Raw genomic sequence first — 19,176 nt, 5'->3', positions numbered from 1 at the left:
TCCAAAAATGGGCAGAAGATCTAAATAGACATTTCTCCAAAGAAGAGGTACAGATTGCCAACAAACACATGAAAGGATACTCAACATCACGAATCATTAGAGAAATGCAAATCAAAACTACAATGAGGTATCACCTCACACCAGTCAGCATGGCCATCATCAAAAAATCTATAAACAATAAATGCTGGAGAGAGTGTGGAGAAAAGGGAACCCTCTTGCACTTTTGGTGGGAATGTAATTTGATACAGCCACTATGGAAAACAGTAAGGTGGTTCTTTAAAAAACTAAAAATAGAATTACCGTATGACCCAGCAATCCCACTACTGGGCAAATAGCCAAAGAAAACCATAATTGAAAAAGACACAGGCACCCCAATGTTCATTGCAGCACTATTTACAATAGCCAGGTCATGGAAGCAAACTAAATGTTCATCGACAGATGAATAGATAAAGAAAATGTGGATAGGCTCTCATTCATTCTGGTGACTTTTCTTTATGAAAATGCTCTCTGCCCTAAATATGATTTATCAGCTTCTAAAGACTCACTGCTACGTGAAAGCATAGCTTCTTCTGACAGCTGACTGCTAGTGCAGTAAATTTGCAATTTCTTTCTATTATTCCTTCTTTTTAGCCAAAGCAAATAGCTGTTATTGTCTCTATTTTCTGTAACAGATATTGCTACCATTAATCTCTCCAATAAGTTTTACAGGGAGGCATAAACCCACCCTCAATACCAGATAAGATAGACACTCAAGGAAATATATAGATACTTAAATTTAAAATGATGCAATTTTAAGCTGGATTGCATTCTTTTCTGAAAAGTTGTATATCAATTTATTTGACTACTCATGACTCCTTTTACACACTCCTGTACATTAAGAAATAACAAATAATCTGTTCTATTAGGTAAACAAATGAAATTTAGGACATTTCATTTACCCAAGCATTTCAGTTCTAAAAGGTGAGCATGCCAAAATTTGAAAGACGCCTTTCAATGGGTATATGCGTTTCGGTAGGTAAATGGATAAACACATGGGTTCATTCGAATGATGGAATTTTGTTCAGCTATTTTCGTTTCTTTTCTTTTTTTTTTCAGCTATTTTTAAAAAACTAGCAATCACACCACCAAAGGGCAAGGAGGAACCTTAAATGCTTATTGTTAAGTGAAAGAAGCCAGTTTGAAAAGGCTGCATTCTGTATGATTCCGGCTCTGTGACGTTCTGGAAAAGGCAAAACTGTGGAGACAGTAAAAAGACCACTGACTGCCAGGGCTTCACAGGGAAGGAGGGAGGGAGGCTTCACAGGGAAGGAGGGAGGGAGGGAGGGATGAATAGGTGAAGCAAAGACCATTTTTAGGGCAGTGAAACTCTTTTGTGTGATACTGTAAAGGTAGGTACATGTCATTGTACTTTGTCATTGTACTTTTGTCAGAACCCGTAGAATGTACAACACAAAAAATGAACCCTAATGTAAACTACAGACTTTACTTACTAATAATGTATCAATATTGGCTCATCAATTGTAACAAACATACCACACTAATGCAAGATGTTACAAATAGGTGAGCCTGGGAAAGGTGAGGGGGTAGGGGCACATGAGAACTTTCTGTACACCTGCTCAATTTTTCTGTATGCCTAAAATTGCTCAGAAAAACAAAGTCTATTAGAAAAACAAAAGATAGGAACATGGTTTTTAAAATGTTATTTTATATGCAATGGGTTGTATTCTTCAGTTAAATCCTTTTTTTTTTTTTTTTTTTTAATCTCTAAGATAATCCAATACCTTAAGAGCTAAAGTTGTTAGTGGCTTGTCTGGATACAATTAAAATTCAAATATAAAAATGGGTGTTGCAATGAGCATGCTCAGAGGTCATGTTGCTAAATATATAAAGCTGTAGGCCCAAGAGATGGTTGATGACTATTACCTGAGAATATGCTCAGTACGCCCAGAATATCAAGCTGCCCTGGGTGGGTGCACCAACTCTCACCTGCCACCCCTAAGCTCGCCTCTCCATTCCTCCAGCTTGTCTGAGCAGTGAATGGACTTTTGTTTGGGTGGGAAATAAATGTCTATTGTTTCATCTTTGAATGACTAGTCAAAATAATTTCAAAAACGGATCTTGCCATAACATTTTGAGAGACTGGTGTGTATATGAAAAAAGATTAAGAAAATGAATGAATGAATAATAAGAGTAATTCTAAGTTATTGAAATTGATTTTATATTATTTAACATTTATGAAGCATTTAGTTTATGCCAGGCACTGACAAAATGATTTACAGGCATTTATACAACATTTGCTAAACAAACATCTAATGTATGCCCACTATATGCCAGGCATTATGTTATTTATTTCTCATCATAACTCCATAAAATAAGAGCTCTTATTATCCATATTTTCTGACAAGCAGCCTGAGGTTTTCGAGCTTAATGAAATTTCCCATTGTCAGACAATTAGAGAGATGCAGAGCTAGAATTCTGATCAGTGCCCAAGCTCTTAAAACAGAGGTCATACTGCCTCAACCAACCTGGAATTAGGAAGCTGCTTTGCAATGCATAACTTTGTTCTCATAAATGGAAGAAGCAGGGAAATAAGTCGGGTGAGAGCTAAGGAAAGAGAGATGAGAATCAAATCATTCTACTTGAAAAGTTATACAGTTTTGCCACATATTAGTAAAATCTTCAAAGTTTCCTTTCCTTCCCCATCTTCATTCTACCTTAACTGACGGTATGCTCTATAAAAAGCCCCAACTTATAGCAATTGCCAATTTCGGTGGTGTAAACACTCCCACCACGCTGATTTCAAGCTTCCAATGTGATCTAACTGAACACAGAGCTGGGGAGTCACACACACCATTCGTTCTTGTAACCTGGCTCCGACACCATGGTTTTTACCCCATCAGAACGGGCACTTAGTCGTTGAGAAGTGATAAATTCCACAAGGAAACTGGGGGTTGAGAGGTTTATGCCCTATGATATTTTTGGTACATTGAGTATCCAGAGAGAAGCAATTTCCCCCAGTAGATTTTGTGGTATTCCTTTCAAAACCTAGCAGGGCTTTGAGTAGTTTCTCAGGTGATGCGCTGATTCCAAAGTCCTAGGATTGCAAACAATGATTCTATCCAGCTGCAGAAGCGAGGGGTAGACGTCTGACGTTGTTGCTGGGTGATTTGCTGAATTAATTCTCCTGTGGGCCAGTTAGGGCCCTAGCATCTGTTCATAGGGAGGAACCAGCAATGAAAGTAGAAAACAAAAATATTCCTAGAAACTCGTCTGTGAAGGGCTATAACCTGTGATGTACATTTAGCATTCCCAGTGAGAGCGGCCCTGGGCCAGGTGCCATCCCACAACTGGCCTCTGCATTCTGGCACAGCCCTGCGGGCTGGAAGGAACCGCTTTCTGCAGCAACTCTCAGCTCTCCGTTCGCATGCTCAGGACTCAGCCGGCCAGGAGGAGAAGCACAGGAACCCTGCGCACCCCCAGGTGATACCTGGGGGTGTGGTGCCTCCGTGGGCTGCGGGACATGCACCCAGGCTCTACCCCTGCTACAGCCAGAACCCAAACACTTGTTCCTCAGGTAGCTGGGCGCTTCCAGGACAGCGGATGCTGCCACGCTCTCCCCAGAGTGAGCGTGTGAGAAATAAACCTCTTCACAGCCTCGGGGTGAGGCAGGACACAGATGGGCCCCTGGGGCAAATGGTTGGATTTCGTTCCCATGGACCGATGGAGAGCGGAGGCTGGGCCCTGCCCAGATAGAAGATAAGAGACCACGTGTTCCTCATTCTCGAAGTCAGGAGACCTCCCCGACTGCACATGCGCAGAAAGGCTTCTTGGAGGTCAAAAGGGGAGTGATGCAAATCTACCCATAGGCCTCTTCAGTAGAATCCGTCTTGGCTAAGAGAGGCTCACACACATATGGGAGGATCCTGAGTTATACCAAATACGGACTCAGAACCAGACAAATGAAAATGATTGGCCAAAGGAAACCTGGAAGAAATGCTCCATAAAAGTGATTCAAACTGCCACAAGATCGCGACTCTCTCTCTGAACCTGCCTGTGTGTCTGTCCACACGTACTATACTTCTTTTTCTTGTTTCACTACTTTCCATCTTTGTGGAGATTCTTTTTTGGCAAAGCCATAGGGCCAGGGCCTTGTCACTGACCACAGGTCTAGTGGCTAGGATTCGGTGCTCTCACTGCTGCAACCCGACCTCAATCACTGGCCGGGAACTGAAACCCTGCTTCAAGCCGCTGCAGGCTGAGGTCACCCGAGATCATGGGTGCCAGTATGGCACCATCGGTCTTGACACCCAAACCAATGTTGAGTGTGGGATCAATCCCCCCCTTAATGGGATGGCCACAGAACACTAAATCTAATACTGCTGGTTAATACATGAAGGAGACCAGAAGCTCTACGGAGTCTGTCCAATCACACATGTGCACCCAGGCTTCCTTACCGGCTTCTGCTGGGGCACAAGCTGGGTAGGGAAGAGTGGGCCTGGGAGCCACCAGGGGTCAAACATCAGAATGGAGTCACTGCGTTTAGGTGTGAAAATAGTCACGCACGTTTTGGCTCAACTTAATATGCAGACAGGTGTGGGTCGGGTATAAATAGATGATGGCCATTTGTGCTGGGTGAAAGTTTATTATACTTTTCTGTTTGGGTATGTTTGAAATTTGCTCTAAGTTTTATTTTACTTTTTATTATTTGTATTGCAGTCTAGTTGATTTACAATATTGTGTTATTTTCAGGTGTACAGCAAAGTGATTCAGTTATACGTATATATGTATCTATTCTTTTTCCTTATGGGTTATTACAAAATATTGAGTAGAGTTCCCTGTGCTGTACAGTAGGTTCTTGTTGTTTATCTATTTTATATATGGTAGTGTGTATATGTTAATCTCAAACTCCTAATTTATTCCTCCCCTCTCTTTCCCCTTTGGTAACCATAAGTTTGTTTTCTGTCTGTGGGTCTATTTCTGTTTTGTAAATAAGTTCATTTGTATCATTTCCTTTTAGATTCCACATATAAGTGATATCATATGATGTTTCCCTTTCTCTGTCTGATTCACTTCACTTAGTATGATAATCTCTAAGTCCATCCATGCTGCTGCAAATGGCATTATTTCATTCTTCTTTATGGCTCAGTAATATTCCATTGTGTATATACACCACATCTTCTTTATCCATTCATCTGTCGATGGATGGGCATTCAGGTTGCTTCCACGTCTTGGCTATGGTAAATAGTGCTGCAATGAACATTGGGGTGCATGTATCTTTTCGAATTATGTTTTTTTCTGGACATACGTCCAGGCATGGGATTGCTGGGTCGTATGGTATTTCTATTTTTAGTTTTTTAAGGAACCTCCATACTGTTCTCCATAGTGGCCGTATCAATCTTCATTCCCACCAACAGTGTAGGAGGGTTCCCTTTTCTCCACATCCTCTCCAGCATTCATTGTTTGTAGCCTTTTTGATGGTGGCCATTCTGACTGGTGAGGGGTGATACCTCACTGTAGTTTTAATTTACATTTCTCTAATAATTTCTCTAATAATTAGTGAAGTTGAGCATTCCATAAGTTTTAAAAAAGTCTTCTGATCCAGTCTAATATCAAAACTTCAACCTCTCCCCCAATTAAAACTTCTCACTTTTGCTCAGAAACCTGCGGTGCAGAGTGGGACATGATCAGTTTCTCTCCCGTTTCCATTAAATCCTCCCTTCTGTGGCTCCCCGCTGTTCCAGGGCTGTGCTGAGAGCTGGTGAGAGGCTGAGGGACCTGAGAGGGTGGTGACCCAGCGTTGTGCCCTCCACAGGGTGGGCGTATCCCAATCCTCCCTGCCCACCTCCCCCCTCAGCCCTAATTCCCAGACGAGTGATGCGGTCCATTTCTGGTTGGCCCTTTACAACACCCTTGCCACCTTCAAGCCCCTCTAACAATGTGCCCCAAGTCTCCTTCTGCCAGGGATGCCTCAGTCCTGGAGGGAGCCTCAGAGCAGAGTCTTTGTCAATGTGACTCAGGATCAGTTAATTTTTATGCATTCACTGGGCTGCAGAGAAACCCAGAATAGGACCAGTGCTCACTCTGCAAGGGCTCTGTTCTCCCTGCCTGGAGGTAATCTAGACCCCAGACCCCTCATCTAGGAGTCAAATGCCCATCCTTCGGGCCCTCACTCCAGCTAAGCACGGCAGCATCTGTAAGAACTGGAGACTGAGGGCCTGCATTTTTTTGCTTCTTACAAACCAGCCTGGGGCCGGGCGGCAGCTTCCCCCAGGACTGGGTCCTGGGAGCTCTCTACCCAACCCTCTTTTCTTACCCCAAAAGGAGACACTCTGCACTCTAGTTACTCTCCCCAGAGAAAATCTTCACTCCTAACCTTCTCACAGTCTCTTTTTTTTTTGGTAAATACCCTACAAGCGGAGTGTTGGGTTAAAGGTGGCCAAACTGTGTTTTGAATTACCACTTTGCAAATTTTGCCTAAACGCTCTAGCATCTCCTCTTAGAATATGCAGGCAATTAACACCCCTCCTATCAGCTTCCTTCTGAAACCTCAGCCAAGATTCTAAAACAACAGGGAAATCACACTTAGCGCCCTCCTGGCTTGCGTTTGAGATTATTTTAAGGCAATGGTACCCAAGACATTTCAGGAAAAAAACACAAATGTATTACACAGTGTGATGTGTGGTAGTTTTGTAAAGCCTCTTAGGATTTAGTGAAAATCATATTTTGGGTAATAAACATCAGAGGTGCAGGACACTGAGAGGAAGACGTGGGCATTTACAGAAAATGGCTGACAATTTGCATCGACAAGTTACTGGATTCGAGATTTTAAAGACTGAGATGGGGAGAAATCCATGGAGGTTGGGGAAGTCTCACTATTACTACCCCACCAATTACAACTGAGAAAAATCTTTGTCACATTAAATCATGATATTCATGATATAGGACCCTACTTTTTTCATACCGGATGCAGAAAAAGAAGACAAGAATAAAAAGGCTGGAGGGGAAGATGCCAGGGACTGGCATCTACCAGGGAAATTTCAGGTCCCAGCAGAAGATACAGGACCTAGTGAAACTCGGGTACCAGGAATGACCAGAGATGAACTGAGGTATTCGACATCACTCTTATTAAAAAAGGGACTGTCGGGCTTCCCTGGTGGCGCAGTGGCTGAGAGTCTGCCTACCGATGCAGGGGACGCGGGTTCGTGCCCCGGTCCGGGAGGATCCCACATGCCGCTGAGCGGCTGGGCCCGTTAGCCATGGCCGCTGAGCCTGTGCTCCGCAACGGGAGAGGCCACAAAAGTGAGAGGTCCGCGTACCGCAAAAAAAAAACAAAAAAGGGACTGTCACGTCAACTTACATGTACCTCTTATCTTGTAGTCACTAAGAGGGGTAGCCTTTCAGCAAATGGCTGTTTAGAAATCCCGAGGCGTTTTATACCTAACAATAGCAAAATCTTCTTAAGTTCTGCCTCTCAGCCATGGCTCTTAAACCATCCAGTTGGGTTGGGGGCAGGGAGTCTTCTTTTCAGTGGCATCTGGATGGCAATGCTCACTTTGACTCTGGGGACCGTCTGGATGCCCTCCTGGTGACGTGTCAGAAGGTACTTGGCACAGAGAACAGATCTACACAGAAGCAGAAATAATAAGGTGAGGAACGGGAGCCCCTCAGAGAGCAGCCCTTTGCTCAGGCTGTGCCCCGCAGAGCGGGCGGGGCTGCTCCAGGGACCAGCAGGGAGGACCCACAGCCAGAAAGCCACTCCTGTGACAAGATCCCTTTTACAGATGAGGCTTTTGCTTTCCTTGGAAGACAGGCTGCTGCTTCTACAAAGAGTAATAATAATAATAGTAACAACAATAATCATAATGTTTTAAAAATGCTGATGTGGTTCAGCTCTCCCACGTCCTGGGAGAGGGGTTCCGAGGGAGTGGGTGACTTGCGCAAGTGTGGCACGGGCTGTGCAGAGCTCCAATGCTCCTACCACGCTGGGCGCAGGTCTGTGCAGGTGTGCTGGCCTGGCTGCCTCCCCGGGCGTCCCGCCCACTTCCGACCCACCCTGAGACGCAGGGACCCGCAGGAACTGCACCCGTGGAGGTCAGCAGGCTTCCGGCTTAGTCATGTTTCTATCATTCCGTCTTCATCCCTCTGCGTGTCAACAAAAGCCAGGAATGTGCAACAAAGACTTCCAAAAGGAACCTCTTTCATGCGCTGTCCTTTTTGTCTTTTTCCTTTGTGTGGCTGTCACTGAATAATGGTCCCGGAGCTGGCTCACATCACTCTAAATCCCTGAGCCCGTACTGAGGAGAAGGAAGGCAGCCAAGCTACCTCTGTGCACCCGGAGATGTGACTCCTGGCATTTCCACGTTCCCAGAATGGTCCCAAAATGGAATCTCTCCAGAGTCAGAGGAAGGGAATCAAAAAGTCAGTTCAGGAAGTTTCCATCTTCACTTAAGACTGCTGTGTAGACATCAGTACAACATACATGTGCTCAAACGAGATAAGGTCTGTGAAGAGTCTGAACCGGGAGATCTAGTGGAGGGGGGCTGTCCCTGGGCTTCAGGATTGCTGGTCCTATAGTCCTGGCTCTTTCTCCAACAAGGAGCTCGAGAAGATCACTTCACCTGTCCAGCCCTCGTTCCTTCCTCTAGAAAACGAGGAGTTCCTGCCAGTTTTAGCAATTTCAGATTCAGTCACATTTAGGGAGTTAAATCAGATTCCTGGCACTGCTTTTTGTAAGGCTGCTTTTGACCTAAGCATATGCGATGCTAAATATAAAGTTCCAACTGCATTTCTGTCTCCGCTTATGGCTCCTTTGACTAAGCCAAGATGAGCTTGTTTGGTTCAAAGCTAGACAGCCGGGTGCGCTGAGCACGTTCAAATTGCACTGCCTGTAACTGCAGCCTTTCTGGAATTGTCCATGGAAAAGCAGCAGGAATCTCAAGCGGGGCTATAGTCTGAATAACCAGATAAACTGCAAAGAAAAGGGCTGTTATTAACTGAGTGAAGTGAGTGAATATTTGGGCTGAAATGCATCTATTTACCAGGGTCCCATCAACCAACCAGCAGGAAATCCCCACCTCCATCTCTGGGCCAGGCCACCTAGGAACCGACTGGCCCTCTCGGGTCTCCTCTGTACCTTCAGAGGGTGGTAGGCACACAGGCAGATGCCCACGTGGGCCTCGGAAGGCTCCACTGGTTTCCTCACAACCCTCAGGCTGTGAGGTGCTCCCTCTTCTGTGGACAAGCAGCCCCTCACCAAGGAACAGGGTCTGGGCTCGGGAACCCCACTGCTGTCACCACAGCAGGACATGCTGTGGCATGGTGGTGCTCCAGCTGCACAGGGAGGGGGTCTTGGCGGGGCCAGGGTGCGGGGAGGTATCTCTAGTTTTGGTTTTAATCGCAGGCCGAAAACCTGCCCTTCTATGGCTTGTGCCCAGAGACTTTTCAGGAGAGCCTCGACCAGAGATGATGGTGAAAGGATGGAAATTTGTTTGCAGAGTCAAATGCAGGCTGTGGAGAAGGGGGACCTGCCTTTGATACAGGAAATTCAATGGATAATAATAGTGGAGAGTTGAAATGTAGAGTTTTTTAAAAGTGGACAATCCCTGTTCTTACATCTGTTTGTAAAGAAAATGTAATATCTTTAAATCACTCTTCCGTAAGTAGATTATCTTTTTGCAGTGTGCAACAAACAAACAAACAAGCAAAACTGGGAACAAAGCAAACGTAATCGCATAAACTCTATAGGGTGAAGGCCTGCCAGCTCTGGAACCGCGGCAGTCAAGAAGCCCCCAGGATGGGGCTTCCCTGGTGGCGCAGTGGTTGAGAGTCCGCCTGCCGATGCAGGGGACACGGGTTCGTGCCCCGGTCCGGGAAGATCCCACATGCCGCGGAGCGGCTGGGCCCGTGAGCCATGGCCGCTGAGCCTGCGTGTCCGGAGCCTGTGCTCCGCAACGGGAGAGGCCGCAACAGTGAGAGGCTCGCGTACCGCAAAAAAAAAAAAAAAAAAAAAAGAAGCCCCCAGGAGGCCACCACTGGGTTGGAGAAAGTACTAGCTTTTTGGGGATGTTACCAATACGCCCGATTAAAGTGCACAGTGATGGTGCTGAAGAACGCTAGCAAGAGGAGCTGTCCATCATCGGTGAGCACGTAAGTCCTAAGGACCAAAGCGGCTCCTTCTCCAAGGAGGAGGCGGGGCCGCGGGAGTCGGCGGGGCTGCTGATTGGCAGCTGGTGGTTGCCTAGTGACGGTGAGGCTGCGTCTGGACCATCAAATTACTTAGAGGGCTTCTCCCTGGTGCAGAGTCTTCTACTTACGGGGTACGTGGATTAGTGTGTGACAATGAATTTACAGAAATAGCAAGCCACCAAGACATATAAAGCAAAGACCACGTCCTTTAAAAAAGCTGTTATTTAATGAGTTTTGTGCAAAGAAAGCACGCTTTCCTCCTCTCCTGGCCCTGACAAGCTGGGGCCAGGCACGTGGAAGGGTGAGGAGATTCGACAGGTTTTCCCACCTGTCCACATTAAATAGGGAAGAAAAACGGAAATGTTTTCTTGTGAATTTGAGCTGGTGAACAGGGACTAAAAGCCTCTGTGTGGTATTTCTTAGTTTTTTGTTTGTTTTTAAAGCTTTTTTTTAAAAAATTAATTAATTTATTTTTTGTCTGTGTTGGGTCTTCGTTTCTGTGCGAGGGCTTTCTCTAGTTGCGGCAAGCGAGGGCCACTCTTCATCGCGGTGCGCGGGCCTCTCACTATCGCGGCCTCTCTTGCTGCGGAGCACAGGCTCCAGACGCGCAGGCTCAGTAGTTGTGGCCTACGGGCCTAGTTGCTCCACGGCATGCGGGATCTTCCCGGACCGGGGCTCGAACCCGTGTCCCCTGCATCGGCAGGCAGATTCTCAACCACTGCGCCACCAGGGAAGCCTGGTACTTCTTAGTTTTCAGAGCACTTCCTTGAATTATTCTTCCCGCTGACCACTTCCTTTCACAGATGTGGAAAGGATGTCAAGGGACTGATGCAAATCCCACAATGATTTGTTGGCAGGTTGTGATGGGAATGCTGGCTCACCAGGCAGAACCCTTCCTCTTCTCTCGGGGAGCACCTTTCCAGCTTCTGTAAGATTTTAAAGGAGGGGTGATTTTGAAATGATACTCCAGTGACACTCAAATTTGAGCAGCTCTTTAAGCCAGGGGTCCGGGCCACATGGCAGGAGGTGAGTGGTGGACAGGCGAGCCAGCAAACCTTCATCTGTATTTATAGCCGTTCCCTATAGCTCGCATTACCGCCTGACCTCCACCTCCTGTCTGCATTAGGGTGAGTTGTATAATTATTTCATTATATATTACAATGTAATAATAATAGAAATAAGGTGCACAATAAATGTAATGCACTTGAATCATCCCGAAAGCACCCCCCCCCCCCCCCCCCCCCCCGGTCTGTGGAAAAATTGTTTTCCCTGAAACCGGTCCCTGGTGCCAAAAAGGTTGGGGACCATTGCTTTAAGCCTTTAAAAACCCCCACTCTTTATAATAAAAGTAAGCTCAAGAATTAGTATGATGTGTTGATAATAAAGATGATAAAAATAACTCGTTGAGCACCTATTATGTGTTGTAAATTGTACTTAGCATATTTGCATGTATCGTCTAATGTAATTCTCACCGTAATCCTTTTAGGAAAGGAATACTGTGTGCCTCCGTTTGGGTGTGGGGGATCTAAAGAAGAGTGTTTACTTGCAAAAACTCCAAAGTTAGTGATTCCTGCAGCGTGGATTTCCCTCCACTGTGCCTTGTCTGTAACGGTGCTGGGTTAGTGATCACACATCACCTGTTCTCAGTTGAATCTGAGCTCACGCCCTCTCACCCAGGATGGTTTTGCCATCACCTGAGGTCTGCATCCTGCCCTCTGGAGAAGGCCATCTGAGAGGCCCCAAATGACTTGTCATGAGACCCTGAACGGTCTGGTGTAATGGCGGAGAATACTGCTTTACATCAGGTGGACCTGGGTACAAACCCAGCTCAGGAATTGACTAGTTGGGATGTACATCTAAGTTACTTGTTTAGTCGCAGAGGTTGTTTCCTTTTCTAAAAGTGTAGGCAGCCACACCTACCTTACAGGATTGGTGGGGACATGAATATTCAACGCAATAATGATATAAAGTCCTAGCAACTAGTAAGGCTTCCATATGATGATTGTTTTGTTTCTGCTTCACTGAGGTTTTCTGAAAAACTCATTATTGTTTAGCTGTACTTGCTGCCCCTATTCTCAGCCTAAACTGAGGGAGGGTAATTCATTCATATAAAGATTGAGAACTCACTCTGCCAGACACTCAGAATAGAGAAATAAGCATCCTCCTTGACCTTCAGGAAATTACTTGACTGGTCAAAGGAGTCGACCCAAAATAGTTACAGTCAAATGTGATAATGAAGGCTGGAATATTGTACTTGGGAGCACAGAGGGACAACTAATTATATCTGGGGGCAGTCAAGAAGAGCTCACAGATGTGCAGTCAGCAAGGCAAATAAAGAACGGATCCAGGGCTTCCCTGGTGGTGCAGTGGTGGACAGTCTGGCTGCCGATGCAGGGGACGTGGGTTCGTGCCCCGGTCTGGGAGGATCCCACGTGCCGCAGAGCGGCTGGGCCGTGAGCCATGGCCGCTGGCCCTGCGCGTCCGGAGCCTGTGCTCTGCAACGGGAGAGGCCACAACAGTGAGAGGCCTGTGTACCGCAAAAAAAAAAAAAAAAAAAAAAAAGAGTGGATCCAAATCCTGAGCCCCTCCAAAAGAAGAAGGCGGCAAGACAGTGTCTCTGTGGTCCTTCATGAGCATCATGCTAAGACAAGGCAAAGATGTGATCTGAGGTTACTCTCGTCTGTGTGTTCCCAGGTTTGCCTGCAGAAGAATGGGAAGACTTCATGTCTGGCTAAGACGATGGCTCCCCATAGAGCACGTATGTCCAGACCTGAGGATTCTGTGTTCTGTTTATGGCTCCTGAGAAGGCTTCTTCCGTCCCTGTCCTAATGAGGTCTGCTGGGGCAGAAGATGGGCACGATCCCTTTCATTGGCCATAATTTGCTATCACCCTGGGTCACTCGAAATACACGTCTTTTACGTGAAATCTGTTCTCAGCTCAACCCATCAACCAAGAACCTGGGCTGCCCCATCTCGCTTGCAGCAGTTTCCTTGGCAACCAGGGTCCAGCCAGAGAGCTCGCCAAGCCACAGTGGGACCAAGTGAAACCCTGCGGGAGTGTCAGCTTGCTTTCTGCTTGGAGAGGCTAAGGGACCACCCTGGAGACACGTTCTCCTGCAACACTGCCAGCGCAGCTGCCAGCACTTCGTGTCTGTAGAGCCCTTTCCATCTGGGCACCTCAGAGCAGGAATGCTTTCAGAGCCCGGCCTCACGCTATTGAGAGGAGCAGCATCGTTATTCACACTGTTCCATAAGGGCTTCTCCAAAGGGCTCTTTTGGCCTCTTCTTTTCTTCTCTTCCCTTTTCTTTTCTTTGCTTCCTCCTTCCTTTCCTTCTCCCTCCCTCCCTCCCTTTCTTTCTTTCTTTCTTTTTCTTTCTTTCGTTTTCTCTCCTTTCTTTCTTTTTCTTTTTCTTTCTTTCATTTTTCTCTCCTTTTTCTTTAAATTTTTTTAATTTTAAGCAATGCCCTTGACACACCCTGGCAGTTATTCTTTCAGTTGCCTGTGAAAATGTCACACTAAAGTGCTGGGGTGAAGATCATAGGATATTCTGTGTTTCTCCATCAGTACCCCATCGGTCTTCCACAGTAATCAAAGCTGAACTCAAGCACTGATGTCCAAGCTAGGCGTCATGGCTGCGGTTCATGCTCTGGCTGGGGGGGATTGTCAGTGACAAGGGTGACCCCCATCACTGCTCATGACTGGGGTGTCCTTAAAAAGCCAGCCCCTAATGGCGAGAAAAAGATTGAGGGTCCCTGTCGTAGTATATGCAACTTACCACACAGGGACCATCTAGAGCAGGACTTCCCAAAGCCCTCATGTCTATAGGAATTGCCCAGGGAGCTTGTTAAACAGCCAGTGCCGGTGTCATCAGTCTGGGGTGGCACCGGAGGATCTGCATCTCTGGCAAGTTCTCCGGTGATGCTGGACTCACAGGAGCCAGAGTTCAGGCTCCGTGTCTGCATTCACATGACCACACGTGTGCCTGTTCACGCTGCGAAAGTGGACGAGAAAGGAAAGCTCGCCTTTCATCCTGCAGTGTTGTCAAAAAAGCGTTTTCACGTATGTGCCTCTTAGGTAGCAGCATAGGTGGAATTAGTCCAATTGTCCTGCCCAGGGACACGTAACCAATGAGATTCCAGATACAAATTTTCACACCTTTTTGCCACAAAAGACTAATCCAAATAGAATATTTTTGTCGCTATTATGTTGGTCATTATTATAGTATTTGTATATAAATGAGAAAATCAGTATTATGGCTGCTGTTAAACACACACACACACACACACACACACACACACACACACATAATATTGAAATGCTCTAAATCTAAGTGGGCTTAGGTTACCAGGAAGGTATTTCAAACATCACAGTGGGGGGTCACAGAGACACCTCTGGGGAGGGGGGTTTCTTTATCCCTCAAAGTCCCAAATTCATAGTCAAGTAGACTTTGTTGCCTTGGCCCAGTATTTACTGGCTGCTGTCCAGCTTGACTGAAATTCCATAATTCTAGTGAGGATAATTGAGAGATGTCAGGGAATAACCCGCCTCCAAGCTGTAGTGAGTTGCAAGGTGTACCCTTCTCCCAACATAAAAGTCCACCTGGAACCTCAGAATGTGATCTGATTCGGAAGAGAAGAGTTTTTGTAGGTTTAATTTGGGTCAGGGTCTCCAGATGAGATCCATCCTGATTAGGGTGGGCCCTAAGTCTAGTGACGAGTGTCCTTCTAAGAGATAGAAAAGGAGAAGATGCAGAGGGACCCTGGGAGGAAAGGCACATGAAGATGGAAGCAGAGGACGGGGTGATGCTGTCAGGAGTCAAGGGTGCCCAGAGGCCACAGGATTAGGAAGGGGCAGGACGGAGCCTCCCCTAGAGCCTTTGCAGGGAGCACGGCCCTGCCCACACTGTGATTTCAGAGTTCTGGCCTCCAGAACTGTAGAACAATACATTTTTTTGTTACTTTGAGCCACGGAGGTGGTAGCAATCTGCTGGGGTCTCCCTGGGAAGCCGATGCACAGCCCCAGGGTCAAAGTGGTCCAGCCTTGGGGACCTGTCCCCAGGCTTCCCCGTCCTGGTGTCCCAGGCTCTTGGCCTCAGCTTGGAGGTCCACATGGTGACCTCGGGGAGCATGGTGGGCCCAACCCTGGGGACAGGACAACTTAACAGTTCGATACATGGAAATGATATTCTTTGTCTAGACACGTTTGCAGATGGAAAACGAGCTTGCCATACCCTCAGGGAAGGGGACTCACAACCCAGAATTCATTCAACAAAATAAGACCTCTTGATTACTTCTTCTTTTTTTTTTTTTTTAAATTGGTTCCATTGCAACATGGCTCTTTTATTTCAATAATTTTTAAAAATTGAAGTATAGTTGATTTACAATATTGTGTTTGTTTCAGGAGTGCAGCGTCTTGATTACTTCTTGATGGAGATGAACAGGGAAAAGCTTTGGGCCTGTTTATTGTCAGCAAATGTTTTTACTCTCAAATATTTTTATACTTTCAAAAAGGCTGTTTCCCCACAGGTTTTGTCCTTAACCTTAAGATCTAGCTCACCCTGGTCTGAATCTTCCTGAGACCCGCACAGCATCTTAAGTAACCATAGGAGGTCCTCCAACCTGGAGACCTCCCTGAGCTGTGCAGTACCACTGCCATCGTGTGGCTGGGATGCTCCAGCACACCCACTGGGCTGGCTCTAGCTCAGATCCAGAGGCAGGGATGGAGGCTCTGGACTGGAGACTGAAATCCTTGTTTATAACCTTGAGCTTTTAGCCAGGAGGACAGGGTGCTATCTGAAAATGAATACTAAGAAGAACTATATAATACGACGTCTGTTTGCCTGTTATTAAGGCTGTGGAAATTCACAAACACCGTGCAGCCCCCCCGGAGGTGAAATATACCACTGGAGGTACTAGTTTACCTTTCCAATCCTTTACCGGCCCTCTGCTGCAGTGGTAGCCAGCAGGCAGGCACCTGGGCTGGGGAGGATGAGGGTCAGAGCCTCGCTAATACCTCCTCTGCCTGCTCTGTGTCTTCTGTGACATTTGGCACCGAGAGTCACCTCTCCCTAAACGGCTGGAACTTTTGAGTGCTTGTTTAACTCTCCAACAACTAGGGCTTTGATGGCCTGATTTCCTTGGAAATGGAATCTACCTGGCTCAGAAATATTTGCTGCGTGGCTGCCATTAGATTAAAAGAATCTCTCTCTCTTGGCCCCCACCTAACTTCACAACAGTGGAACTTTCCTGACGGACCTGTGCCAGTTCCCCCTCCAGCCTACAGTGAGATTCCCAGGCAGGTGAAAGCTCAGAGCTCCGGCTGGAGCAAGGGTGAAGCTCTGGGGCCTTCTACCTTTTCCACAAATACCTACAGACAAGCTCAGAGACTGTTCCTTAGTACTCTAGAACATCACACGAAAAGCTCTTGTCAAGAGAAAGTGTTCCACGGACATAGAGAACAGACTTATGGTTGGTTGCCAAGGGTTGGGGGAGGGATGAATCGGGAGGTTGGGATTAGCAGATGTAAACTATTATATATAGACTGAATAAACGACAAGGTCCTACTGTACAGCACAGGGAATTATATTCAATATCCTGGGATAAACCATAATGGAAAAGAATATAAAGAAAACAGTGTATATGTATAACTGAATCACTTTGCTGTACAGCAGTAATTAACACAAAATTGAAAATCAACTATACTTCAGCAAAAGAGAGAGAGAGAGAGAGAGAGAGAGAGAGAGTGTGTTCCAAAGTTGGGGGGGGGAGAGAATTCCTACAGCATTGTTCCAGGGATATCTATTTACCAATTTCAATCAAATGAATCAGAGATCTAAATGGCTGAAAAGTCATGACCAGTTTTACCCCTGGAAAGGATGGCCAACCACAAGGTTCTGCTTTCTCACACCTTTCTCCTCAGAGTGAGCTCCACCTACCCCTGCAACATTGAGAGTTGGGCCTGGCCTCGCAGGAGGGTGTGGACTTGGGCAGTCACGTGGGCCCTGCCCTTGGAAGGGCCTGGTGCTTGGCATATTCCACTGCTGACGCCATCTTGAAATTCTCAATGATTTTTTTTAACAAGGGTCCCTGCATTTTTATTTTGCACTGAGCCTTTCAAATTACTCAGCAGGTCCTGCCTGGGAGTTTGTTAGACATCCATAATCTGAGGCCCCACCTCAGACTTCTAAAAGTTGAATCTGAAGTTGGGAGATGATTAAACTGGAGGAGAGAGAAGGAGAGTAAGGGAAAGTATTGTATAATCCAGGAAACAGCCTCTTCAGAACCATTTCCTTTAAATCTCAGTGACCCGTCAGAAGATTTCGAGCAACTCAATTCTAAGATTAGAGGAGAAAAGGAGAACTGAACAGTGAATGGGCCCCGCCTTTGACTTTGGGGCTAGTCTGACCACTGATGAGCTACTGCCTCTCTCCTGGAATGGGACAGGAATCCCTGCTACTAGGGGCCAAGTTCCTCTTTGTATCCTCACTCTTTCTAGGAAATTCCCCCTCAATTTCCCTTTTAGCTCTCAAAGCTCCTCTTTCTCTCTGGACAGGTACACGTTGCTTTACATCATCAGGGCATTTCCACAGTTACAGAAGAACAGATTGGGAGAGAATTTGACCACAGGCTTCACTGCTTTCCGAAGAACACGAAATCTCCCAGGAGAAGGCTCCAATAGGCCACCTGCTAGAAGTAGTGGTGGTGGGTTTATAGAGTTTAAATCGGTTTATAATTTAAAATTATACACTTGCAATAATTACAGACAATGTTTAAATAGGAATATTGGTTCATCTTGGTTGTCCCTGCAGTGTTAATGAGTCGGATTGTTCCAGTTCCAGTGTAGAAATCTCCCTACTGGTATGCATCATTTGAGAAATTAAAGCAGCATCTTTGATGTGTCGATGCAATTAGATAAAGGAAAAGCAAAGGCAAACCAAACAAAGCAGAAGTATTGTTTTTGGAATACAAGGTAGAGAACAGCAGGCAATAAAACTCTTGGCTAGAGGCAACAAAAAAGTATAGAATTTACTATCTCAACTGAGGAAAGAGGTCTACCGGGTTCTACTGCCCCTGGAGTGTTGTGACTGCAGCAGTGTTGGAGGAGAACGTTTCGCTTATCAAAAGGGAGATGGTGTTTTCACAGGCCGAGAAACAGTGACCCAGGAGAACATGCGATTCTCGGCCGTCCTGCACCCATTGCTTCTGCCATCTCGGTTTTGTGCACATTCAACGCACCTGTCGCTGAAGGACTAGTTCATGGCATTGTTTTTATCCTTGAATAATTGCAAAAGGATTTACAAAGAGTTTTACCAGCCATTTCATTATAACGTTATTGGAATAAGGCCTAAAGAGAAAGAAAAAATCAACATATTAGCCATGAGCTGTACTATGTGATGCGACAGTGTAGTTGTCATGTGGTGCTCTGGGTCATTGGGGCGAACGGGGACCCGATGATGGGTTATATGATTCCCCCAGTGTCCCAGAAGGAAATCAGGAGGTCTGTGAACCTGGGTGAGAAAATACTGTGCCTCTACTTTTTTTTTTCCTGCCTCTAATTGTCTATGTATTTTTTAAATGAGTTTAACATTATCCTGAGGCAATCACTAAGCTTCACCAGCCACCGCAGGGGTCCAACGCATACACATGGTTAAGAAACCTGTGGTAGAAAGAAGCATAATCCACAGAAGAAAAATCTTCAGACACAAGATGATAAAGTGTAGAAGACACAAACAAAAATATCACGCGCATCTATTTGCAAAAGAAAGATACGGAGTGACGTATTGGAAAATATTTTGACAAAAATGCATAGTCAATGTGAGAAGAATTTTTAATTAACATTTAATAAAAACTAAAGGCAAAGCATTAGGGAAAAACAGTGAATTTATGGTGGAGTGAACACAATGTCAGGAACAAGTTCGTGTGATCTGGGTGTGCAGTTTCTTGGGATTTTACTTTATGTGTTGATAGAACTTGAAAATCTAGAGGAATGA

This window comes from Monodon monoceros, unplaced genomic scaffold (assembly GCF_005190385.1).
Source record: "Monodon monoceros isolate NGI ecotype Baffin Bay Population unplaced genomic scaffold, NGI_Narwhal_1 Super_Scaffold_15, whole genome shotgun sequence".
Classification (NCBI taxonomy): Eukaryota; Metazoa; Chordata; class Mammalia; order Artiodactyla; family Monodontidae; genus Monodon; species Monodon monoceros.
Note: the sequence above shows the minus strand (reverse complement) of the source record.